This window comes from Rhipicephalus sanguineus, unplaced genomic scaffold (genome assembly GCF_013339695.2).
Source record: "Rhipicephalus sanguineus isolate Rsan-2018 unplaced genomic scaffold, BIME_Rsan_1.4 Seq745, whole genome shotgun sequence".
NCBI lineage: Eukaryota > Metazoa > Arthropoda > Arachnida > Ixodida > Ixodidae > Rhipicephalus > Rhipicephalus sanguineus.
In genome coordinates this window covers 13,379-41,146 of record NW_023615892.1, presented here as the reverse complement: position 1 = coordinate 41,146, position 27,768 = coordinate 13,379, and the positions used below count along the sequence as shown (strand labels likewise).

At 46.2% G+C, this 27,768-nt stretch overlaps 1 pseudogene; it reads right to left on the bottom strand.

Moving 5' to 3' along the window:
- Window positions 1-13,377: 13,377 nt before the first annotated feature.
- LOC119378232 (protein PTHB1-like) lies at window positions 13,378-25,859 on the bottom strand (annotated as a pseudogene).
- Between the last annotated feature and the right edge of the window lie 1,909 nt (window positions 25,860-27,768).

Genomic DNA, 27,768 nt, shown 5'->3' with positions numbered 1-27,768 from the left:
TTATGGAAGCCACGTCATGCCAAAGAATCCGCACGTTCGGCACGAAGCTGCTGCTCAAAAGCGGTGCCGATTCTTTTGAATGTACGCTAAAGCAATAGAGATAGGAAATAATGCCCAATTTTTTATCATGCTCGAGCACGAAATGCACTGGCCAAACGAAAGTGCGAAATCGCAGCCCGCGGATGCCCTGACCGCGTGACAGAAGTAAGTGAATAGGGCCCTCGCGTGAAATTCCGGGGCAGAAAATACAGAGGCGAAGCACGTGTCTTTTGCCCTTTCCGCTCGCCTCCGCCCGCGAGCGGAGAGCCGTAAGTAAATGAAAACAGAGGAAAGGCTGCTCGAGGAGTCGCAGGATCTGACCGCCGGCTCCTCCGAACGAACGACTTTCTCCGTTTTGGTTTTGATTCCGTTGGACTACGGCCGCTCCAACTGTCTTCTGAAGCAGCTCGACGAGATTACGCGTTCGGATGCACGAAGGTGGGTTCAAGGCTGCCCCCATAAAAATATTAACTTCACATAAGCGCCTGTCAAGGGGCGAGCATTATAGATAAATCGCCAATAATTGTTTTGCAGGTGCGCTGCATACCTGGAGCGCTGCCCCGGCGGGTAGAGAGTGAGAGAGGCGCTCTGCGGGGGGGCGAGGGCGTGCTACCCGAGAGATGGAGCGGCGCGTTTCCTTTCCGCAAATGCCGAGCGCTTATCGAGCCTGCCCCATCGGCCACAAATAAAGCTCCGGTGTCCGCGCACGGGGGCAAAGCGGGGGAATTAGGGGACGAAAAGAAAAATACGCACGCCGGCGTCAAGACCTTATTCGCGGCGGTCAACGATAAAGTAAACACCCTATGCCACTCCGCGCATCTTGCGGGCCGTGCTCTCAGCGGCGGAAACTTTACGCAGCTGCGGCGGGCGTCTATGAAGAGGACTAGATTGCCGGCCGGGCTGGAAGCATAGGGAGCTTCCCCGCGGCTTTGGGGACGCCGCGACGATGGGTGACGCTGCCATTGTCCCTTCCGACAGCGTTTCTGGAAAGGGCCGATAATCATCGAGGAGCACTCGGAAGCGAGGCATGCCAGGAGGGAACACCAGCGCATCTCGGTGTTCTTCCTTTAATCCAGCCCATGCTGCCAGCTGCAGACGCATACCAGCGACGGCACCGAGCAACCCCGCTAACTATACCACGCGGCCTGATTGGCCGACGCTTTGCACCATGAGCGCGTGAAGGTGACTCCCGCCTCGGGGCCGTCGTGGAGCTGCCGCGTGCTTTTCGTTTCCCGAGAACTCGAGACGATTGAAACCAAAGGCGGCGATTTCGCGTCTGTTCCATATGGGCAGACCACTCGTGTCCGGTATGGGCTGGGACGGCACAGAGTGGTGCTGCGCGCGCTGTAATCTGGCCGGAAAGGAACACACAACAAGGGAGCCCCCTCCGAGCCAATCAACAAGTGCCCGTCTGCAGAACTGCTCGACTTGTTCTTCTCACGCTCCAGAGTTCGGGTGGCAGAGGAGGTCAACGCTGGCCGCTCGATCGGCAGGAGGGTAACTGGAGACCGCGCGCGCGCGCGACTCCCGGGCCTCGGGGAAGCGTTCGAAATGCGCACTTCTCTGCCGACGAGCGTGTGTGCAGGTGCGCGCGGAGCGGAAATGGAATTTAAAAACATGCGGGGGCCGGGTTCTCGCGCTCTATGGACCGGTTTCATGCTTTCCGAGGAGCTTGGTGCCTGGCCACACTGAAGCGTGACCGTATAAAAAATAAAAATAAACTTGCTTCAAGCCACTTACGCGTTATTCAAAGCGTCTGTTTAGGTCATGCATTAACCCCTAGCGGTAGAGTATCTTATCTAGCTAACAAGCCATGCTATTGAAACCAGCATTACATTCTGCAAATACTGGCGCGCATGGAAGCGTCGTCATCGTCAAAAGCCAAAATCGAAACCATACCTCCACAAATCGCTGCAGAAGCTTGTAAAGTTGTAGAATCTCAAAATGAGCGTATCTAACTGTTGCCACCGCCATCGAGCGCATATATGTAAATATAGCATAACTCAAGTATAAGACAATAGCAAAGTACGTAGTAGCATGCGTTGACAGCAAAATGCGTCTGAGCGTGTTCCTTTTGGCCTATTGTGTAACGTTCGCCAACAATGGGAAGGTGCAAAACGAAATTAGCGTTCAAAACTTTGAGATGCTATTGTCGTGCATGTCCTTCCCTTAGGCAAACAGAAACAGCGGGAGAGACAAAGGCGAAGAATGAGCAACGTTTCTTCGCGCCTTTTGTTTCTGAACGCATTCCGCTGGCTTCACTTGTGTGATTGTGCACCGACCGAACCAAACCTGTGTACTTCGTTGCTCCAACATGAGAGACACAATGGAATCCTTAATTATACGAGCTGCTGGCTACATGTGCATGAATGTATCGGCAGCCCTAATTAAGAAGCGAAATTCTGGCACATAAGGTGCCAGCGCCCTCATTCGTATTGACAACACGTCGCTAGAGCCCATGCGTGACAGCAACCACGCCTATCCGCAGCGCAGTTCAACTGCACTGAAGACCTGTACTCTTTCGCCGAATCTATTGCGCAGGCATCCTTATGAAATAAGCACTATAACTGGTGGCATTTTACCGTCAAAATCCACAGTTTCACTATGAAAAATAGAAGCTTCCGGCTTAACGTTGATCGCCAATAACATATGCACCAAAGACCGTTTTTGCGTCGAAGTTACGTTGCGGAGGCTTCGTATCGGGGTTGCACTCACGCCAGGCTACGACCGCGGCCCTATACGGTACGTCGTCAGCGTTGTGTGACGCCACAGTTCAGAATGTGAAAGTGATACGCTTACTGTAGATCTTTTAGGGTCTACGTTCAAAGCGTCTTCGACCTCCGCACAACGGGGTTCGGGTCTGACCGACCACCCGATCTTGATCGTTGGACCCTAGAGATTGTTTCATCTTTCTCCTCTCTACTACCTACACGAAGCACATTTGTTCGCGTATTTTTACACCCTCTTACGTTACGTCTACGAGAAAGCTCTCGAAAAAAAAAAAAAAGATCCACACATATCCACGAAGTGAATGATGAAGAGTGGGGCGAAGCTCAGATTGTTCGGTAACCGCGAATCTCCCGTAACATTGCCCACTCTTCATCATGTAAATGAGTGACAACACGTGTGTAGAGTATATACGTTTTATTGGACATATTTCGTATGTCGTGTTGAGTTCTGTATTCTGTTTTCCTTTCATTATCACCGCTTTATGATCCGTGAAATATAGAGCCAATGGTTCTTCGATCGGATCTAACCTGAAGTCGGCAAAGACAAGGTCTATGCACGTCCCCCTGATGTTGTTGGCTGTTTACAGTCATACAAAATGTATCGTAGAGCGTATCGAGACGTCATATACTGCACAAGCCAGTCGTTGTCGGCGATGTCAATGTTAGTCACCAACTAGCACGGAGGGGTTGTTCTTGTACTTTGTTTCATAATCGCTCATTGCTAGATCGATGCACTTTTCTCTACGTTGCCTCGGGAGAGATTCGGAACCAGGTATACTGTGATGACGACGGTTCCGTTGGATAGTTTTATTGCAGCATGCTGTCCGTTGTGAGAGGGCGTGCACCGCAGCGCCCTCTCCTGTATTTTTTCACAGATGATTTATTTTTTTTATTCAGTTTCGATATTTGTTCGGTTTTCGGTGCACCCTCTCGCGCATTTTTTTTTTCACAGATGTGTTTTTTCGATTTTTCGATGCGCCCTCATGTATTCATCTTTTTTTCACAGATATTTTTTTTCAGTTTCGGTTTCGTGTACCGTGACGGACGCGGACGGCGGACAAGGCTAGGTCTTAAGGGGCTTCGCCCCTAAAAAAAAAAGCAACTACGGAAATGCTTCTGCCACCGTCCGTATCAAACGTCACGGACACGAAGCCATCGCGGAGGACTTGCAGCCTTTGTTTCTCTCTCTCTCTTTTTTTTTGTACTGCTCGTCTATATTAAAGCGAAGCTTCCATATCTTGATGCCAGCACCGAGTATCCAATGGCGTAGCCAGGGGTGGGGGCACACCGTGCCCGTGCCCCCCCCCCCCCCCGACATTTTTTCTGCCATGGGATACAGAGCACAAAATAGCATTCGACCACATTTACCTACCGGACCCCACGTCAGATCAAGGGCGTGCCCCCCCCCCCCCAAGAAAAAAAAGATTATCTGCCTACGGCACTGCGAGTATCCCATTGCTAGAATTGAGAAACCAAGCCTGTCGTCAATCGACGCCAAATTATGAAATCCTGCAGTTCTGTTGGCTGCCTTGATCGCTGAGCTACACTGGCGGAAAATCACCGCTCTTGTGGCCTACGCGGCCACAAGAACCCGATGCGTTCAGAAAATGGCGGCTTATGAGCAGTTTCTGGACCTTAGCGCCATCTATGTGACAAGGGGAAGTTTCGGCGGAGGCATAAATAAAACTGAAATGACAGCCTATTAGGTTAAAAAAAAAAAAAAGACGGCGACGTCATGCTTGTCGTCAGTGGCACCAAATTTGATCTTTTGTTAGCTTGCCATTAGGGTGGTATATTTAAACGTCCCACATTTCGCTATGTCTGCTATGGAGTGGGCTGCGAAATTTTCAAACCCAATTCGATATGCGTTTCATGCTTCGCCGGCTTTCTGATTTAAAGCCTTATGAAACGTGGACTCGTGCCCCTAGGGCAAATTCAATAAAATTTAGTTGCACGGAACGTTTCGCCTTGGTTTGTATAAGATTAGTCACTGTATTTCGTGAGTGCATCGTTAGCTTGGCTTCTTATTACAACTTATTATGGCGAAAGCATTATATTGCTCACGAGTAAAAAAATCCGGCTTCCGGCGTTCACAACACGAATGGTACCAAAACACACGTGTGGCGCATACCCGCATTCCCCGGGTGAGAATTGAGGTTAATTAAAGGTGAATGAAATGTGAATTAAAAGGAATTAATATAGAAATTGTATGCCAATGATTAGAAACGATCATTAAGGGCGTAAGGTGAACAAAATGTCAGTTGAGGTGAATGAGATGTGCATCACACGTGAATTGAAGTTAATTAAAGGTGCATCAAATCTGGATAAACAGTCAATCAAAAGTCAAAACGTTAGCTAAATGTACTGTAAATTTTTGTGTTCGGCTAGCACAACCGGCCACTTAGTGCATGTTTTGCATTGTTTTATTGTCTGTCGGATACGTATGCAGGACTCTTCCTGGTGCAGCGTGTACTCCACATAGTTTAGGGGGTTTGCTTGAAAACAAAACCAATTTCTATTCAAAACTAATCTGCAATTTCTTTTCTGACAACAGTTGCGTTTTATTTGCTGCAAAGCATAACAAAAGAAGAACTCACAGTCTACAGTCGGCATTTATTGTGGCACCGAAAAAAAAATAAAACATATGCATCGCCAGCACCACGTTCTCCCAAAAACTTTATGCATAAGATAACACAATGCGCGATCACCACCATATTGAAGCACTGGACTCAATATTAAACTATATATACTGTGGCGTTCATTAGACACATCTACCTTCTTCATACATGTTCATCATCTCATCATCTCATATATATATATATATATATATATATATATATATATATATATATATATATAGATATATATATATATATTATATAGATTATATATATATATATATATATATATATATATATATATATAAAGCTGTCTATAAAGTAATGGAAAAGGAAATGGGGTTGCTTATAGACAGCACCATGTTTGACGCCTGCATTCCAGGCACGGTGTAAGATACATACTCTTTAGGTGAGGACACTCGCGAGACGCGATCGACCAGATAAAGTAACAACGCCGAGAGCCCGTCGGACCGCTGACGGCAGCGGATACCTACCGGGGATGATGCAACTTCAACACAAAAACGCGTTCCCGTAGCACTGGCGCTTCGCGGGAAATCTGAATTTCCTAGTCAGCGAATGCGGCTACGGCACGCCAGCAACTAAGTCAGAAACGCATACCGCGTTTTTCACGAGCAAAAAACAAGACACGCAGCGGACGCCGGCGCTGCCGCCGGCTGCGTCGGTGCTATAGCAACGGTGCAGAAAGCATTTTCTCTCTTTAAGTTGCGTCTTCCCGCCGCTAGATACCCGCTGCGGTCACCGGACCAACAGACGCGCGCCGTTGTTACTTTATCTGGTCGATCGCGCTCTGCATGCAAGCCGAGAAGTGTCCACACCTAATAGTATATATCTTACACCGTGATTCCAGGTCAGTGGGCATGGGCTGAAGATTGCCTTTGCGAGTGCTTCATGCCGCTTGAGTTACGTCAGCGAAAAGCTGGTGAAGATACAAAATTTCAAAAAATATTTCTCAAGTTAAAAAAACAATACCCTTTTGCAACATTGTCTATGTTTAGCTAATACACAGAGCTTTCAAATGAAGTATCTGCATATTTTTAGTGCGACCACCAAGGCAAGTTTTTGAGGATGAATACAGAGCTTTTCACAAAAAAAGTGAAATTCGCAATTTTTTTGCAGACGCTTTGCTACACCTTCAGCGGACTAAATTATTTTCTTTGTAGTATGTCGAACAGGCTTCCAGTATATAATTAATTTCTACCCTTTGAGTTTGCCTTGTCCTGGAAAAAATATCAAACGTTGCAACTTTATTCAATTTTGCTCGTGCGAAAAGCCCTCGAAGAATCGATATACATAATAAGTCATTATTTTTACAGTTACATCACTTCATTAGCTTGCCGGAAATACCATTTTATTGAGTGCATCCTATAACACCCTTTGAAAAAAATTGTGTTTGATGTCTTTAGCTCAGTCGGCACAAAACTACAGACTCTCACAAACAGGCGGGAAAATTTTTGGCAACGGAAATAAACGAGCAGAACGAGTTTTGAACTTCAAGAAAAGCGTGGAAATTTTTTCAGCCATATTTGTGATGGTCGGAAAAAAGCTGGGTGATTTGGCATGGAATGACCCATATATAATATATATACCTTGGCAGGCTGAGGTGTCGCGCATGCTAAGCTCGTGGTCGCGGGGAGTCCTCACTACGGCGTGCCTCATAATGATGCCGTGATTTTGGCACGAAAAACTCCAGACATCTTTATCCAATATCAGACTGAAAAGTCGACTTACGCGCGTACTGTCGGCCGCAAAAGTTTGCGGGATCTGCAGCGCGTGGCGGAGCGAAGGAAAACTGCATTGCTGCGTCACCTACCGTGATGCGGCGGGTGTTGAGGCTATCGGCCTCGGCGATTAGCGACTGCGCGTTTAGATAACGTGCCGTTGCCGGATCTAATCGCGGAGGCTGCGGCCGATAGCCTCAACACCCGCCGCATCACGGTAGGTGACGCAGCAATGCAGTTTTCGTCGCTCGGCCACGCGCTGCACATCCCGCAAACTTTTGCGGCCGACAGTACGTGCACACTCTTTTATTTGTGATCGACAGCCAGCAAGGGCGTAGCCAGGGGGGGGGGTTCAAACACCCCCCCCGAAATTTTTCAGGTTTGCTTGCGTATATATACACGCACACATACAAACGCACGCACGAACATACATAAGTATGGTTGTATTTGTGATCGACAGCCAGCAGGGGCGTAGCCAGGGGGGGGGGGGGTTTGGGGGGGGTTCAAACACCCCCCCCCGAAATTTTTCAGGTTTGCTTGCGTATATATACACGCACACATACCAAACGCACGCACGAACATACATAAAGTATGGGTGAACCCCCCCCCCCCCCCCCGCCCGAAAAAAATTTTCTGGCTACGCCCCTGACAGCCAGGTAAGAATGATCTAGATTTATGTTCAGGGACAACGTATGTTCCGGTTGATACAGTTAATTTTAGAAATCTTCAGAACGAAAAATGTGTATTTCGAAGGGCTTAAAGCACTTTACATTCGGCCCCTTTGTCAACGTCGCAGGAAAGATGCATGCACGCGAAGCTTGGCGCGAGCATAAGTGACCTGGCGTCGTGCACTTTCGATTGATTGCCACGCAAAAGACTGTGCATTCTACGGCTTTGCAGTGGAAAGCGACGAGGCAGTCAATCAATCAATCAATCAATCATCATACCTACCGGTATCCTAGCATTCTTGGACAGGACATCGTCTCTTCGCACACAGAGGAAAATGTTCACTGTTCGGTGCCGTACGCATCGTCCCGGGTCACCGCAGTCGCATGAAGATCGCGGAAACGGACGCTAATTATTCTATGTTTCCAGCTCACTTCCCTATTCAATGAGCGCCTTCGCGATGTAGCACACCTTGGGCAAAACGCTCTCGGCAAACGTGAACTTCGGTCCGCCGCGACTCAGAACACACACGCAGGAGCAAAACACAACATTGGAAGGGGGCGTATTGGAGAGGATTAATCAATCGTTTGAGCGCGCTTTTCTGCTGGGCTCCCCCCCCCACCATGTGAAAAAAAAAAGGCTCTTTCTTTTCAAGGGCGCTAATAAAAGACAAGAAAGTAAGAGGTAATCATCGTTCTTCTTCGCGTATCAAATTATTTTAGAACTAGCTAGGAATAGTGATCTGATTCAGTAAAATAAAGCTTGTCACGTTCTTTATATCAGAATTATTTACCCTGCTCACCTAGTCGCGCTTCAGTCGCAACTCACGTGATAACCCGCTGTTCATGCAAGGCCGGTTCATGTCGCTCTTTTTTTTTCTTTTTCTTTCGCCGAACTTTTTCTAACGCTTCGCGACCGTACGCAACAGTCGCGCGCTGATGTTGCGAGCAATGGTTTCGAGTTAGTCGAATGCTTTGTGCGTCGGGCTGAGAATCGGGCACGTTATCGCAGGGGATCGCAGAGTTGTGAGTATCGTGACAATGGCCTTGTTTTTCATCTCTATAGGGTGAGGGGCTGAGGATGATGAGGTGCGTGGCCTGACGACGGGCGGCATGACTGTGACGGTATAAGCTAAAGCACGGATTCACGGACGCAGCAAACCCAGCTTCTTCAAGCTTTCAATTTATGTCGCAACAGTATGCTCGTGTTGCTTTCAATAAGGTCAGAGAAGCCCGAGTGGTGAAAGTTAATCCGGCACCCTCCAGACGGAGTCCTCATTGGAGGGCATAAAAATAAATAACTCTGTCTAACGAGGGAAAGAAAGGAATAATAATAAATAATAATAATAATAATAATAATAATATAATAATAATAATAATAATAATAATAATAATAATAATAATAATAATAATAATAATAATAATTTGTGAGGTTTTGCGTGCCAAAACCACGATATGGCTATGAGGCACGCCGTAGTGGAAGGCTCGGGAAGTCGACCCGTCTGGTGTTCTTTAACATGCACTGACATCGCACAGTACATGGGCCTCTAGCAATTCGCCTCCATCGAAATGCGACCGCCGCCGCCCGGAAAAAAGGTAGCATTCATGGAAACTGGAAAGGTCAGCCTACACCGCCGGGTTGCCTTATTCTTTAAAAACGTCTCTCTTTCTCTAACGCGGCGTTTTCAATAAGCCGTTGTCTGCACTACGACGAAATCTGCCGCAGACATACGTCTGTGATGCAATCCGTTGTTTTCATTTCTACGCCCTTAACTACGCAAGCGAAGCCCCTCACAACCCGACTTCAACTCCCGGCAACCGCGTCGCCTTTTGCCGCTTCGTGTCTGTTTTTATCCGCCGAGCTGATGACAGCGTTTCCCGTAGTGACGAGCAGCCCCCCGCGGGCGCTCGCCAAGGCCGTTTTTCTTCCTGTGATTCACTACACCCGCGACAGCCATCATCACAGAGGTGACGTAAGGCTCTGCACCGCGTCACATGCGAAGTTTACATGACTGGCGATAGCAATCGGGCGCAAGTGGCGCACATTTGGCGGCCGAGAGGGAAAGCTGGCCAGTGCGCCGACCCTCCGCGCGCTGGCAAACCGGACGGCCCACTTAGGCACGTGCTGCGTGACTCCCCCAGGCAGTTTCCGTCAAAGCATCCCGGGAGGCCAAAGAGACTCGCCGACAATTCACGCTGCACCGAAACAGCAAATGATTGTTTCACTCTCCATGGGGCTACGCAGGCCTCAGCTAAGCATTATCGAAACCATGCGCAAGTGTGAAATTCACGCTGAAGCTATCTCCGAAATTCAAAAGCGCGTTGCAATTCCCACGTGCCCAGACTCTTCAATCTCCACAGGACGAACGACCCTCACCCTCTGCATTATTGAGGGTAACGTATTCGCAGTCGTCGCCAAATGCTACGTGCGGCCTTGAGCTAACGCTGCCGTTTGCGGAAATTCATAAAGGTTACAGCGGCAATGAGGCCCGTTTCTGGTAATTAGCGGCTAATGAAAGATACGCTCGCGCAATGAAACGCATGTAAGGCGTATCACGCAAGCTATACAGCAGTGGTGGGTTTGGCCGTCGGAGTTATGCGACAATAATAATTTTTGGGGCTTTACATCCCCCAACACGATACGATTATATATAGGCACGCCGTATGAGATCCGGAAATTTCGACCACATGGGGTTCTTTAACGTGCACCTAAATCTAGGCACACTGGCCTTTAGCATTTTGCCTCCATCTAAACGTGGCCTACGTGGTCTGGATTCGATCCCGCGACCCTTCGGGTCAGCAGTGGAGTTGGAGTTATGCAGGACGAGAGCTTCGCCAGATTAAAAATTCGCCTTCTACTTACGTACAATAGCCGCTCCAACAGTAGTGATGCAGCCTGCGAAGTATACAAGTTGTATTAGTATAGCGTTACTGAGGGCCATTTGCCATGTGCAGTTGTCGGGAAATCTTGAGTACTCTTAGATGGAATAGAGCCCTGTGTTGGTTATGTGTAAATGGTAGTAATGGGCCAGGAAGACAGGCACGTAACGAAGAATTTCAATTTTAGGAAATTTATTATGTGAACGTGTGCTCGAAAGAAAAAAAAAAAAAACTCGGGAGCGTCATCGGTGATGCTGACAGCCCGAATAGCGGCCGTCGAAACGAAAATTAACAAACCACACATAGTCGGCTCTTTTTACATACGTTGTCTATACGCTCCATAGCGGTCGGTGGTGCTCGCATCGATCCGAGAAGTTTGCATCGCATTGTTCACGGCACGCGACGGGCACAGTACGCTGTTTTCGAGCTCCGCGAGAGTGTTTGACGCGATAGCTGAAACCAATGACAGCCAACAAAAGAAAGACATAACATTATATAAATATCTGGGGTTTAACGTCCCAAAACCACGATATGATTATGAGAGACGCCGTAGTGGAGGGCTCCGGAAATTTCGACCACCTGGGGTTCTTTAACGTGCACCTAAATCTAAGTACACGGGCCTCAAACATTTTCGCCTCCATCAAGACATAACATTCACAGAGAGATAACTGTATGAGAACAAATAAATTCACGCGGTCTTAACTGCCTGCGACAGGGGCGTAGCCAGGGCGGGGGTGGGGGGGCTCAAATCCCCCCCCCCCCTGAGAGTTTTCAGTTTTGCTTGCGTATATATACACGTGCACATACAAACGCACGCACGACATACATAAAGTATGGTTGAACCCCCCCCCCCTCCCCCCGAAAAAAATTTCTGCCTACGCCCCCTGGCCTGCAAGCATGAATGGTAGCGCGTCTACACGGGCATATTTATAGATGCACCGAATTTAATAAGCACTCCCGTGTTTTCTCTAATCAGACCTTTCCGATAATGTAATTTATTTAACTGAACACAAAAACTGCCAAGCTAGATTTATAGGTTACGCTCGCGTACTGGCAAATACCAGTTTACTAGACAGCTCTCTGCGACTGTTTAGAGTTAGAACATTGCACGATGGGACGGGAGCATTGTCAAAAAGGCGCCGCAATTTGTTCGGCGAATGGGTTGTCTCGCTGATTTTGCACCAATTTGTGACGTTCACGTTGGGCCGTGTGCACGGGTAGCGCACGGCCACAGCAAAGAACCAATCTGCGACTGCGAGCGCCACCTTTCTCAGTTCAACCAAAAAAATTGGTGAGATTACAGTGATTATTGTCCCGGTGTGCACGGAAGGTGAGATGATTTCTTTTTTTTTTTACATTATATGCTGGTTTGTCTGCCTTCAGAATAAGTAAAGCGATGTTTGTTTTCTATCCGCGTAGCTTGAGTGTGTGCACATTGCGCCGGTGTGTGCACATTGCACAGTACCCCTTCAACTGGAAGGATTGCTGCAGATGTGTAAATTTAGGTCTTTTCTTTCCCTTCAAGGCGCGCTTGGGAATATACTCATAAGCAGATGCAAAGTATGCGTACATGTGTCCAATGTCTATGTATTCATCGGCAGCGAGGTAGCAAGAACACTTCGTGACTCGTGAACTACAGGATACATACATAGTTGCACCTAATTATTACCAGCGTCCTCGGCAAATATATGCACCTCGTTCTCTCATTCAGGGTGTATCACATAAACAGCAGAATGACACACGAGCAAGAACGCCACGTCATTTATGCGCACGTCCCGTCTTACTTTCTTTATTATTATTATTATTGCAACCGCTAAGGGTACAAAATTAAGGACTATTCTGCTGCAAGCTGTTGTTAGAGCTCTCCGTTCTTGGGAATCACGCCATCCAGTCTTGCAGATCGTTTTCATCGCCTACTGCTTGCTTGTCGATGTCCTATAAGGAAAGAGCAAAATCAAAAGTTGTTTGCGATTCTCTATCTACAGCCCTGGTGTTTAGGTGTATAGGCATGAAAAAAGAAACTTGGTTCATTTTTTTTCGTTTTGTTTTCTTTTGTTACTTGCAGCATTATATATATCTGATGAAAATAGAAAATTCGCAGGCATAACAGGCGCAATGCAGGAGTAGGTGCTTTGTCGTCGCGTAGTGACGTATATTTATTTCCGGGATGTTCCAGCACTAAATGCTTTAAACATTGAAGACCATTGCTTTAGAAAGTTTGTCTGAAAAGTAATGCATACACCGTACCGTGGGCTTACGCACACACACCATTTTTTTCCAAATACTGCAGCCCTATTGCAGGAGTGGAGCACATTTTACAAGGAACAACAAAACAGCATAACATGAAAAGGCACTAATCATAAAACAGTGCTTCTATGAAATGTGAGTGTGCGTGCCAACACACACACACACACACCACACACACACACACACAACACACACACACACACACACACACACACACACACCAACAGCCTTTAGAAATATATCTGAAGTAACATAGGAATTCCTGATAATCGTGCGAATAAATCTAATTCGACAGTGAAAATCGGTACTGAATTTCTGGTCTGTAGATGGGTCCTGAAACGTTGTTGCTGGAATATAAAATATATGTGCATATAGGTCAAATATATATGCACAACGTTAACAAGCGCGATTTCAAGTTGCATTAATCACAAATATTAGCAGGGGAGGTAGTGATCCGCACCTGGCATTGGTGAGACACTGTGACGCGCTGTCCAGAAGAAAACTTCCGGCTTGGGCTCCTTGTGGTCGCTTTCCTTGCTTTGGTTGTCAACTGTAGTCAAACAAGGCAAGTCAGTGACAAACCTATAGCGTAATCTTTTTCTTACTATTTTCTGTCGATAGGGTCTATATGAGAACAGAAGATGAGAGAAAAGAAAAGACAGAGAGAGAGAGAGATTTATAACGGCAGAAAAGCTGAGAGGTCGTTCCTGAATCAACGTTCTGACCTGCTTCTCAGCGTTAGGGAAGTGGTGAAAAAGTGAAAAGTGAAAAAGTGAAAAAAATACTTGGATGGCTCAAGACTTTTCCATGTCTCTTATCCAATTCGCTCTCGTGCAAAAAAAAAAAAAATGTTGAGAGCTTTAAGAATATCAGGCTGATGAGGAGGACAGGCGAAGGTCCCAACAGAACTTTTCATATAGCCGTCGATTGACACATTTTGACAAGAGTGCTGTCAACGCTTGTATTTGTGCAGCTATCGCGGGAAGATGCGGAAAAGGCGTTCTGTGGTCCCAAAGGTGCCCCACTCCACGCTATGCGGAATGCATGCGCCGCCGATAGGTGTAAGTGGTGCCAAGTGAACGCCACACCTGGTCGTAACCTGTGCAGTAAATTTGTACTGCACCTCTTCATTTTTGGTGGTAATCTACTTGCACCTCTGGGTCTAGCACGTGAAGACGGCAATGACGATGACTTGGAAAAGACCAATATGCTGCGGTATTTTCGCGCAGGAGTGTATATATACAAGAGCACAAAAAAAAAACAGAAGATACGACACAAAACATGGTCGTAGTAGCTGTGAATAAAAAAATGTAGTCTCGTAGTCTGGAAACATAAATGAGGCTTGAAATGAGGTGTAGATAAGATTCTTGCGCAATAACCCTGCCTGCTTTTGGTGAGGCGCACATCCATACAGTTGTCCTTTCATCGGCGGTTCAAGGTGTTTTGTGCCTCAACTTCCCGTTTCATCGCCAAGGTTTCAGTCTCTTGCACACTTAATTGTCCCCGAACGTCTACTATAGCTATTTCAGTGTGCAAGCAGGATCAGCTTGTTTGCTAATGTTTGATGCAAGCTCGTCTCGGCTGGCTCTGACATCGGCAAAGCATGGACGCAGTTGTTTCCTTGCAAAGAGGTGACAGGCACAAGCGGTGAGGAAGCGGGTTTTTTAAACTTTCGACGCAATAGCACAAATGTGCCCCGCTGAGGCCTAACATCACTAAATATTAAGAACACGCCACCTTTGTCTCATTCGTCTCTCTTTCTCAATGCAAAGCCATGACGCCTAGTGCTGGCACCCTATCTCGTCGAGCACAGACAACCTGACTACTGGCTTTGTCAGTATGCAGGGTGCTTAAACCCCCTCGATACTTTTGTCAATTTTGCACGTGTATATATACACGCACACATACTGTACAAACACGTACAAATATACATAAAGGTTGGTTGACCCCCCCCCCCCTCTCCCCGGATACATTCACAATTGAAGAAGGCATTTCGCCACATAAATATTCAGTGCGACACAAGGGGCAAGGTGCAAGCCTTTTTTGTCATTTTTTTTATTGGGCTTCTTTGTGAACATTGCAAAGCAAGCGACTCGAGCTTCGAAAAGCACGCCATGTTCCCAGCAATGCATGGGCGCTTTTCCTGAAGGAATGGCCAGTTTCTCAGCTAGAACTAGACTACGCGCTCTTATGACTTTTATGTGGACATACACGGTTTTGTGTGAATGCAAAGCCGTGTTTAGAGAAGAGAACAGAGCGGTCTATCTCTCTCTCCCTCTCTTTGCGTACCGAGTGGCCGTTTAGGGACCACAAAACAAAGTGGCCAACATAATGTAGTATAATTGTGTGTTCCATGGATAGAAAAAATGCTTTCACATTAAGCCACACAATAGACACGTAGAGAAAGTAACACGAATAGCACAAGCAATTGGAGGGCCTCGCATCGTTTTTACGAGGGAGGCGACAACAAATTTCAGAATGAAAAGGCATAGCCGGAGTCTCTACTGGAGTACGAGCCTGTTTCCCAACGCGCTTTTCAATGTGACGTATTGTCACCTATCCGTTGACGAAGCAATCTGCGTTTGCTGATAATATGCTTCCCAAAACTTGTTGCCCGAAGCTTCATTGCCAACGGCGCGCTTCCACTGCGGTTTGCAGAAAGCGTCTACTAAATGGTTATATACGGTATACTGTGACATATATGCGCTCGCACTAATCGGATACGGGGTCACTTGGAGCGAAAGCATTATAGTAAAAGTGGCCTTGGGGCATTGTAGTGGGGAGCAGTGTTGCGGAATGGGCGCCTCCATTCCATCCAATTCCATTCCGCGGAATTAGAACTTGCCGCAAATTCCATTCCTTTCAATTTCTCGGAATGAAAAACTTAGCCCATTCCCACTCCGGGAATGGCCGGGCAGTTCAATTCATCATGTAATTCCTCAACGTAGGAAAGGCATCTTGATAGTTTTATCGGGTTAAGAATGAACGGACCGAATAAGCTGATGTCATCAGATGTATTAAGAACTACAAAAGTACCCCAAACACGTTACCAAGGTCGAGGGATGATAGCTTGCTGACATATCTCGTGCACTACAACCACCTACTGATTCCCATAGGGGCAGTTCTCTCCGCTACCTATATAGTATGGTCAGCATGTTTGAACTAATGGTGATGTTTGATATATGTTTAAGCTTAAATGTTAATGCTAAATGACGACATAGCGTATTTTATGCTGGACAAAAGTATAGTTCAAGAAGACTAGACCAGTTTTGCCACGCGTCTGGAGTGTTTCGTGAATATGGAGAAAACTAAGATTTGGTTAGCGGGGAACAAAACCCTCTAGATCTGCTGGTTTAGTTTGGAACAGTGCACCGCCTCGGGCACCTTGTGCCTTTGCGTCGAATGCGGAACACTGGTCCGCACTGCTCGTCAGCAATCACGCTTGTCAAGCGCGCCTCGCAGGCACGGATGGGGTGAGGAGAACTATCTGTGTTCACCTGTGCGCAGGTATGCAATGTCTTCCTTGTCGCAAAGGTTATTTACGTGTACCAGGTACTAAACTGCTCGTGAGATCATAGGCGTGCGCAGGGTTCCCCATTAGGGGGGGGGGGAGGGCAAAGGTTCATCGAAGCGCCCCCCCCCCTACTAAGTCAATGTATGGGGCAGATTTTGCGCCCCCCCCCCTCTTAGGTGACTAGAAGGGTCAATGTACGGGGCAGATTTTGCGCCCCCCCCCTGCCCCCCCTGTGCGCACGCCTATGCGTGAGATAAAGATCAGGCTGTGCATAGAGTATTCGCCACTTTCGTGTGGGGGTACCAATGGGAACCAACGCGCAGGGATAATTTGTTTCTCCTTTCAGTATCTGCTGGGATAATGCATTTGCTTGTACAATAACTTATGCCTCGGTTTCTCTTTTACAAATTGGCAGATCGCTCACAATTTTACACCACGCCTACACTTGGCTCTGGCTAACTAAAGGTGGGCCTAGAGAATGCGTTGTGGTCTTCGACTTCGAAAAAACATGCACTCAGGCCTACATGACTAATTTGAGCATGATATTACAGAAGTAGCAATTAAGAGCGTAGCAAAATACGTTCCTCCCCAATGCCCGCTTTCCTTTATTGTTAAATTTGAGGCTCTGACTTACTAATGTTTGAAGTTTGAAAAAGAGCGCGTAGACGAAAACGTGCTCTATTTTCGGAAAAAGACATAATTCCATTCCCATTCCATTCCGTGCAAAAGGCGCTTAATTCCATTCCCATTCCATTCCTTCAAGCGTTGTCCCAATTCCATTCCGGGGTCGCGAAAATGTGGAATGATTCCGGAGTCATTCCAATTCCGGTGTGGCAACTCCGCAACACTGGTGGGGAGCATATACTGAGATACTTTAAACTTTGTTGCCATTAGCAACATATCTGGGGCATCTAGAAAAATGAAAGCATTCATCTGCCGCCTTATTTATTGCCGGAAGGCAAAACGGGTGCTGGTCAAGATACCCACTACCGCATCATTCAAGCATTCTTCACTGAGAATTATCAGCCGTCTTGTGGACACGTCGAATTATTCGCAAGCGTTTCCCGCAGGGACGCTCACCTTTGCGACCGGGCAGATCATTCTGCGACAAACGAAGACCATCGAGAACCTTCTCGAAGATGACGGCGATCAGTTGCTTAAGCCGGGTCACGTCCTTGAGAGGCGTCAGCTCCTTGGGTACCGGTGGCAGTTCATCATCAGGCTGGCCCGTCTGCAGCTGGTAGCAGATGGCCGCCTCCACCTTCTCCTCCCAGCCCTTCCAGAGAATGAATAAACGGACAGAGATTTATTGAAGTATCTGAGGAAACAACGCTCGTCACAGTTAGGCGATGTTAGATGGCTTCTCGCGGAGCGGCATATACAAACGAAACTCGGCGGTGTGCCTTACTTTTCGGCAAATCCGGATTAAACTCATATAATTACTTCCTTTCTTTTCTTGGTGAGCAGTGATGTTTTAAATATGGTTGCGAAGCAGGACAATGTAGATGTCGGTAAATATTTAGCTTTAAAGCGTACGCAGGTCCTTCGCAAGTTGGCTTGATGGAAGGAGAGTTCAAGACCAAGTCCTTCCCAATCATGAAAAGGCGACGCACGAGACAGAATGATATATAATAAACTAAAGAAATCTCTTCCAATGTAAAAGAAGAAAGCCAATATTCTTACGAAAACGTTGCATCCTTATGAAACGCGACCAAATACTGTATTTATCCTTGGCCACCGGGAAAGCGCACAATTCACATAACTTCGCTTTTCACGGCAGCCCGCAGCAGTCTCTCTCTCTCTCCAGAAAAAAATCGCACTTTTCGTATGGAGCATTGACCACCCTGCCTTTATTATTATTACTACTAATGTGATTAGGAGAAGATGTTTTCTCCCAGCCTGGCGCTGATCAGCCGTGCTGCCAATATGGCTGCACAAGACAGTGCAACTTTCTCCTCTTTCATACGAACCACCTCGTATATTCTCTCTGAACATGGTGCTTGTCTCTAGGTATTCAAGGGACTGATGGATGCTACTGTGTTTCACCTGATTGCCAACAAAAAGGCTACTTGCACTCAAAGTGGCCCGGCATGGGATCACGCGTGCAAGGCAGTACCGATGGTTCTTTAGTTGTCAGGACTGTCTTTCCAGTCTCGCTACTTATTCTTTCACCTGAGCGCGATGAAGACATCTTTAGAACACCTTCTGGAAGCGTAATAGCTTACCGTCTTTTTCCTATTTATTTGACACAAGCTACTTATCGAGTGCTATTTGCAAGCAGTGCAGCTTTCGTCCGCAAATGATCTGCGCTGACATGAGAAATCGAGGCAGCACTGCATTAGTGTGGGCTTCACACCCTCTTCACTAGCGTGACAAAAGTGGCAATTCATTTAGTCCAGTCCAGGCTGGGGCGCGAAGAGGGGGGTTTGCTTAACGTAGTTGTAAAACGTTTACTTTTCCAAAGATATGAAAAGTTGTGGAGGTGCTATTACCCTCGGTAAAGTCGTTTTCGCCGCATGGTACGCGCGTCCGCGGATAAGTCGCTGTTAGCTGAAACAGCCGTCGAGCGCGAGGCGGAACTGTGCTCGCGTGGTGTATAAAGTGGTGTAAGGTAAGTGGTGTAAAGTTAGCGCGGTGGTGTAAGGTTAGCGCGGTGGCGCCGCCTGGCGGGAGAGAGGTTAGACCGGCGCACAGGGAACAGCAGAAAGTCTCTTTGGGGTTTGGCAGCGGTGTGGACGGACGGCTCTCGGTGAGGTCCGTGGGTACGATCCCGAGGGTCGGGCCAACGGGTTCTCGTGGCGGTCGGACGTCGGCGACGCCGCACTCGCGGTACATTGTATATGTGTTATGCTGGTCTGTATGTGTTCTGTTTTCTGTGTATTGTATTGACATTATGTATTTAGTTATTTAGCATTTTACTAGTTAGTTATCAGATTCGGCTGGCAAGCTCGCCGTTGTAAAAGCAGTTAATAAACGTACACGTGTTCGTTTGCCTGACGGCGTGACTGTGTCCGTGTGCTCCATGAGCGCGGCTCATTTCGAGACCCACAGAGTTCAGAGACAAGACATACCTCTTGAAGCGCTCACAAACTTCGGAGTGCTGAAAGAAGTACGTATCAGCGCTGGTTTCGCATGATTGCTTCAAATTATATAGAACAACGCTAATTTCGTAGCGTGTGATGATCCAGAGCAGCCGAATCTTTGTTGTGCAACGCAATAATTCCGGCAGCTTTTTTTTAACTGCTTTGATTCGCCATCTTCTGTGCGTTTTCTGGCATTGCATATGTTGTTCTGTGTTTATTACCTTCAAGTATGAAATTCTGGCGAGTTCTGAGAACTGAGCAACCCTTGACCCTGAATTATAAAACACTACGCAATTAAATAAATGAAACGACGAAATAGTTTTTTTTTATTTACCTGAACACGAATAGTTTATATCTATACTTTTAAGTGAACACTCTGCTTCATTCATGGTTGCCGACTGTATACGCCAAAGAAGTTCGGTGTTTAACTAGTGGATCTGTAGTTTATGAGGTTTCCGGTTCTCGTGGGCAAGAATAAATCTACTTGCTTACCCGTCTGGAAGTTAGCGCTGCCTTCAGAGTGACATATGATGTGTAAGATGAAAATTTTTTATACGTGCAAATTGATTCGTGCGCCCATCGCGTCCCGCAGGTGAGAAGTGCTCGTATCATAAGTGTTTGACCACTTGGATGAGTGTGCATACACTGTGCTCTCATAACATGGCGCACGTCTCCTGGTGCTAACGGGACCAGTGAGTGCATCTGCATTTGATCTGATTTTCAACGACAAGGCCCCTTGCACATAAACACGCTGCAAACAACACGGACAGTTTGATAAAAATGAGGCAAGATGACGGACATGAGAAAGCGCTGTACGGGGTTCCGTCAAGCCATGAACATCCCTCAAAGAGTGATCATTTTTTATCACCTCTGTCTGGGAATAATTTCTTTTCACCACACTCCTACCTCTGTAATAGATGCGTCCAGGTCTACATGAAAGACGTCTTGCAAGAGCTTGTGGTCTTCAGTACTCATTTGGGTCTTCAGCTTCAGTAGTAAGACGAGCAGTTGACTCGCTGAACTGAGCTTGGACAGCATGCGCTGGTATTCATTCGTTACCTCCACCGCGCGCTTGCCCAGACCCAGCAGCTGAATGAGAAGAGCACAAAGGATGCCTCAGAAATGCGTCACTATGTCTTCAACAACACTGCCTGGGTATCACGGTTACAAGCACTGAAAGAATCGAAGAGAGCGACAATTGCCGTGCATGCTATTTCAGAAAAAAAAAGAAGTAGTCCGCAAGACAACCGAATATAGTGTAACTCTCACCTCTCTCTGCGTAACTTCCAACAAGGAGTCTAAATTGTTCATGGAGTGGGTGTCTTGTCCTTGAGCTTGGTAAGAACACACTTTTGTACTACACGAAATTGAGCTGCTCTTTGGCTTAGTAGTTCTTCAACTTCTAGTGCTTCCTGCCTCACCTGAAGGAATACAGAAATGAATCATAGTTATCAATGACCGCTACCAAATACAAGCTGTCTACGATAATTATTAATCCATGAACGTGTTGTACATAACACTGCATGGCGACAATGCGCGCTATGCGGTCGTCTATATCAAATTAAAGTGCAGAAAACTTCTGTCGTTAATGGGAAGTCGCCATACCGCCCCACTAAAACGAGTCGCAAAACAATCGCAGCAACTTCCTTTTCGAATGTGACACTACACGTTTCGATAATTTTATATGTTCTGACGTCGCTAGTATGTTCCAGTATGAATGCCACAACGCTGCAGTACAACACAAATGCACAAATTTACTGCACAAATGTACAGGAGTGCAGTTATGTAGCAAAGATAAGACGCCGTCATGAAGGCACTCAAAGCATTTTGTCGAATATTTTACGTTAGCATATCCTGTATGCTCCTAAAATTAACACGAGGGTGATTCCACGAGAGATCGAACATGCCTGTCCGGTCGCATTTTTTGTTTTGCCTGGGTTTTTTATATGTTGTGTGGGCACATTCAAAGAGCACGGAACTGAAAATTTTATTTCCAAGAAACGCTCCCAGCGCGCCAAAAAAATATTTGAAGGTCGCGGCGCATGCCTCCTGTTTTTGCTCACTGCAATGTTTTCAGATTTCACGGCCGAATTTAGCGCGAACTATAAATGATGTGTCGAAAATTTCTTTTGCTGGTTTTAATACGCATTACTGTGAATTACATCCATGCTTTTTTTATGCCGTCCTCAAAAAGAAGAAAATGTGAAAAAATGGCAAACACGGCCGAAATGAAAAAAGGGTCCTAAGTTTGAGGCGCCTTGGCGCCTTTACTATTTCGAACAGAAACTTGAAAACAGTGTCAACTATAGAAAAGAGCCTTTGCAACATTTATACGGAAGATCATTTTCCTACGGGTAGCGCAAAAAAAGAAAAAATAGTTAAAGAAGCGAGTTTTTTCAAAAAAGTACATTTTCAAAAAATAAATAAAAAAACTCCGGTCTCAATTTTGACGGCAATTTTTTATCGCAGAGTGCTTATGTCAATGAACACACGGTTTTTATCATATGTCCTCATTTTTTGTTTTACGAGATATAACTGGCCAAAGTTACCCTTGCTGTGAGTGCTCACTTCAGGGCGACTGATGGTTGTTAATAGCTTGCATTGTGCGTAAATCGCAGTTTTAATTATTCTGCTGCAGCAAAACCTTGCTCTGGTGGCTTTTCGTCAAGAAAAATGTGTTCTCAGATTTTATTTGGTTCTACCGTGTGCGAAAGTGGGCTGCTACCGCCCTCTAAAGGGTGATTCCACGAGAGATCGAACATGCCTGTCCGGTCGATATTTTTGTTTTGCCTGGGTTTTTTATATGTTATGTGGGCACATTCAAAGTGCACGGAACCCAAAATTTTATTTCCAAGAAATGCTCCCAGCGTGCCAAAAAGTATTTGAACGTGGCGGCGCAGACCTCCTGTTCTTGTTCACTGCAATGTTTTGGGATTTCACGGCCGAATTTAACGCGAACTATAAACGATGTGTCGAAATTTTCTTGTTGGTTTTAATACGCATTACTGTGAATTACATCCATGCTTTTTTCCAAGTATTTCAAGGCGCCTTTGCAACATTTATGCGGAAGATCGTTTTCCTACAGGCAGCGCGAAATAAGAAGAAATAGTTAAAGAAGCGAGTTTTTTTCAAAAAAGTACATTTTCAAAAAAATAAACAACTCAGGCCTCAATTTTGACATTTTTTTGTCGAAGAGCGCTTATGTCAATGAAAACACTGTGTTAATATGCATGTCCTCATTTGCTTTGTTCACGAGATTTAACGGGCCAAAATTACCCTTGCTGTGTGTGCTCACTTCAGTGCGATCGATAGTTGTCATCAGCTTGCATTGCACTTAAATCTAGTTTTAATTATTTTCCTGCAGTAAAACCTTGCTCTGGTGTCTTGTCGTCAAGAAAAATGCATTCTCAAACTTTAATTGTGTCTAGCGTGTGTGGGGGTGGGCTGCTGCCGCTCTCTAAAGGCCGAACGCGTACGCAGTTTGCAGCTTACAACCTCAACTTACCCGCCAGTATTCGTTAATCAGAAGCACGCGAGACACCGCGAACACATGGTTTAGGTCACTTTGTCAAAACTCTCCTTGCACACAGAATAAAGCATCTGTATGCAGCGAAGGCCAACTTAATCTGTAACTAAATGCCACAATCAGCAGGCGCGCTGTTATGCAGTTGTTTTCTCACTGCCTGCTTGCTTCCCTTCCATTACATGCATTGTACGCTCTAACCATCTTCTGCATTCGACGCACATTGTGCCTAAACAACATTTGTAAAAAAGTTAGCTCAATGATTTCCGAGCCGTTTATTTCACTTCCCACTATCACATGTTTTCGGCGTCGCAGATAACGTCTTCCTGTATCATCTCGACCTTTACCTCAGCGTTTCAGCAGCCAGAAAACGTGCGGTGCGGCATGTTTAAGCCATGAGTAGCCGAAGCTGCCCAATTTATGATGTTTCGTTGCCACTTAACTAAAGTGCTTTCCCACGTCGAGGACAGCAAGGGTCATTGGTGGCACCAGACGGACATTACCCTTAGTTTTGACAATGAGTGCGGCCTACAAATTAAACATTACAGCCCAAAGCGCTTAGACACCCTTAGTCATAAAATGTTAAACCATAAGCAGTTCTGGAAAGGCATTCATGACAGCTGCGCAGATGTGAGATAATTTGTGCGGCGCCGTTCAGTATAAACGTTTCGGCTTGCTCTAGGTCTAGCTATTCACTACACGCGATGCGCGCGGCCCATGGCTACGTCCGATTGTTCTGTGCCGATTATTTAAGCGTTCACAAAAGGAAGATTGCTGAGGAAAACGTTTTCGTTGCGCAATTTTTTTTCTTTGCTCTTTTTGTTGTTGCCTACCTCCAGAAGCTACTGTCATAGGCTGAAAATCTTCGCGACACCTGCGAGGTCTGCTTGCATTGCTTTAGGCTCCTCAAGGAAAACCTGTCTACATCTAACCGCGATGAGGTAGACCAGGCATTCCTTCAGGAAGAAGAAGCGGTTGATATCTTGAACAGGCGCGCCCATCTTTCCTCTGATGATTTATAGGCGAGGTTGTAGGTTGCAAACTGTTTACACGTGAGCCGTTTAGAGGGCGGCAGCAGCCCGCTTTTGCACACGCTAGACACAAATAAAATCTGAGAACACATTTTTCTTGACGAAAAGCCACCAGAGCAAGGTTTTGCTGCAGCAGAATAAATAAAACTGCGATTTACGCACAATGCAAGCTATTAACAACCATCAGTCGCACTGAAGTGAGCACTCATAGCAAGGGTCATTTTGGCCAGTTATATCTCGTAAACAAAGCAAATGAGGACATATGATATTAAAACCGTGTGTTCATTGACATAAGCGCTCTGCGATAAAAAATTGCCGTCAAAATTGAGACCGGAGTTTTTTTTTATTTTATTTTTTGAAAATGTACTTTTTTGAAAAAACTCGCTTCTTTAACTATTTTTTTCTTTTTTGCGCTACCCGTAGGAAAATGATCTTCCGTATAAATGTTGCAAAGGCTCTTTTCTATAGTTGACACTGTTTTCAAGTTTCTGTTCGAAATAGTAAAGGCGCCAAGGCGCCTCAAACTTAGGACCCTTTTTTGATTTCGGCCGTGTTTGTTATTTTTTCACATTTTCTTCTTTTTGAGGACGGCATAAAAAAAGCATGGATGTAATTCACAGTAATGCGTATTAAAACCAGCAAAAGAAATTTTCGACACATCATTTATAGTTCGCGCTAAATTCGGCCGTGAAATCCGAAAACATTGCAGTGAGCAAAAACAGGAGGCATGCGCCGCCACCTTCAAATATTTTTTTCGCGCTGGAGCGTTTCTTGGAAATAAAATTTTCAGTTCCGTGCTCTTTGAATGTGCCCACACACCATATAAAAAACCCAGGCCAAACAAAAAATGCGACCGGACAGGCATGTTCGATCTCTCGTGGAATCACCCACGAGAGTGTTACCGTTATCGCTGTTTCGCAAGAATTAATCCACACAAAGTACCTTGGCTCCTTCAATGTCGATATACGCTCCAGCAATGCAGCAAATTGCCCCATTCCTATCCGGCAATACAGAAAGAGATAGTTGTTGACCCATACCCTTATCAATTTACTGCGTCCATAATATTATAATGAGAAGAAAGTAAGGGTGGTTTGGTTCATACTACTGCTTCACATACAAGTAAAAGATTCCATGGCACGGCAAAATGTTAAAACAATCCATTAGAGACAGGGCGTAGCCAGGGGGAGGGGGGGTTAAAATCCCCTCCGAAAATTTCAATTTTGCTTGCGTATACACACGCACACATACAAACGCACGCACGAACATACATAAAGTATGTCGAAACCCCCCCCCCCCCCGAAAAAAATTTCTGGCTACGCCCCTGGTTAGAGGCGTTTAAAAGTTACTCGTTAGCACACCGGCACAAAATGGAATCGGCTCACGCAAAACAGGGTGGGTTGGAAATCACTGAGAGATGCCTTCATCCTGCAGCGGACATAAGGTAGGATGATGGTGAGCACACGGCAGGCACGTAGCCAGGATTTTTTTCGGGGGGGGGGGGGGGGGGCCCAAGGCCTAATTGTTCGAAAGACAGTCTTTCCATGGCAAAAACAAAAAAAAAGTTGCCTGGAAATATAGAGGGCTGGAAAAATTTCGGGGGGGGGGGGGGGGCCCGGGCCCCCCGGGCCCCCCCTTGCCTACGTGCCTGGCACACGGGGATACCGTCACGTGCACGCAGGCACAGGGACGTGTCGCACATTCACAAATAGTGTTTTCAATAAAAATATGCAAATACCACCATTCTTCAGCCGCAGTATATCTCCTCACGCTCACCTGTACCCTTTTACACATGCCACCCTGATTACATCGGAGCTTTCTTTGTTTGTTTTGTAAGAAAAAGAATTCCAGGACGAAACGTCGACAACCGAAAAAACGTACCTTGACATAATCGTCGATGACAGAAAATACTCCTGAAGTGGTAAACTTGAGCTGTAACTGCACTTTAGTGTGTCGTCATTCGAGGAACGCTTATAATACTGATGCAATCGCCTCAATAGCTCCAATACAGGGATCCAGCAGCGAAGTTGTCGCTCTGTATCCTGTATTTTTCTGTTGAAAAGAAAAAAAAAAAGGGGGGGGGGTGACAAGCTGAAGAACGGCAACAAGATATAACTAACGCTAAATTAATCGTAAGAAGTGCTAATCAACGACATGAAACGTGTAAGCGCAAGTTTTTAATCTTTTCTCTTTTTTCTTCAGTACCTCGTGTATCGTACGCACACCGTGAAATAGTGAAATTTCGTGTGCAATGTGCCTATGCGCGACCCGCGCTGAGCACAACGACATAAGCACCTTTGCAGTCCCTATACGCGGCGACATCCAATAAAGTGCGACGCATTCATTGATTTATTCAACAACACGCGGCGAGAGAAAGAACACACCTGTGCTACGGTAACGAAGCATGGACACAATTCGCGTTAAGACGAATCTATAAATCTGCGAACGTACAACCACCTCGTGCTCTCATGGCGACAGCAAGCTTACACACGCTATAAATAGAGACTCTTCCCGCTATATATAGCTATATTCTCATAACTCTACTGTGGCTTCGTGAAAAAATGGCGCGCTTTGGAAAAACTGGCGCTCCCTTCTTTTTCTCTCTCTCTCTCTCTTTTCCCCTATTTTTTTTTTGTGTGTGAAGTTGTTGTGAAGTACCGCTGTCGCTGTACTTCTTCACAACGTCTTCACAGCCGACGGCAGCACTATGCTAAGATATTTAACGCCGCATCGACCAACAGGATGCTTTCGCTCTCCTTGCATGGCCGTATACATAGCGCTCGCATGTTTGACTGCGCATTATTTCTCATTCATCTGGCGCTGATCACGCCGCAATACGCAAGCTACCTTTCAACGAACACACTATTCTTTGGAGTAAGTTATTAATGGAAGTAGATCATATATAAGAAGGTATTAAATTGAGTGCAATTCGAATTCTCTATATTACCCTTCACTTTTCTAAGTCGCACTTTTCACAATGTCTTGGGGAATATAATACATTTTACTCTTGCTATGTGGAAAAATGACTTTCCTGTCTTGTTTTGTTTTTTTTTCTGGGGGGGGGGGGGGGGGTGATTTTATGACCCCCGTCCAGCATGCGGCCAAGAGAACAAGCTTCTTCTGTGGACAGGTGTATTTTCCACTGTTCACATCAACCTGGCACAAACGATTGATTCACTCAATGCCCGTACCTTCCGCGACGTAATGACGCATTCGTGCAATTAGTGATCCGCTAATAAGGCAACCATCTCAGACTCCGCGGATACGCAAAGTATACACTTACGGGAGGATTTAGACACCAAGATGCTCGCTTGAGGGCCGTGAAGGAACTGCATGCCAATAGTCTGTGACGTAATGGTCGCAGGTGAAATCTGCAATTGCGATCCCATCAGAAGGTGATGTTACCGGTTCCCTAGTGGAGCTGGAAACACGTCGAGGAGAGACCACTAAACCTGGAAAGAGCTCGTTAGATGGAACAGAAGGTTTATTTCGTTCAATGGTCAACTTGTGTTCGTAGGTCCTTTCGGCCACGCACGGTCGTGCGACGAGTGCAAGGGGCAGATGCATGGACGCTTGCACCACCTGTGATGCCCCTGAATCGAGACAGAGTACAAGAAACAGGTAAAGCGTGACGTCAGAGAAGGTTGCGCGGTCAATCGTTCTAAGTAGACTACTGGCAAATCAGGCTAAGAGAACGGTAAGC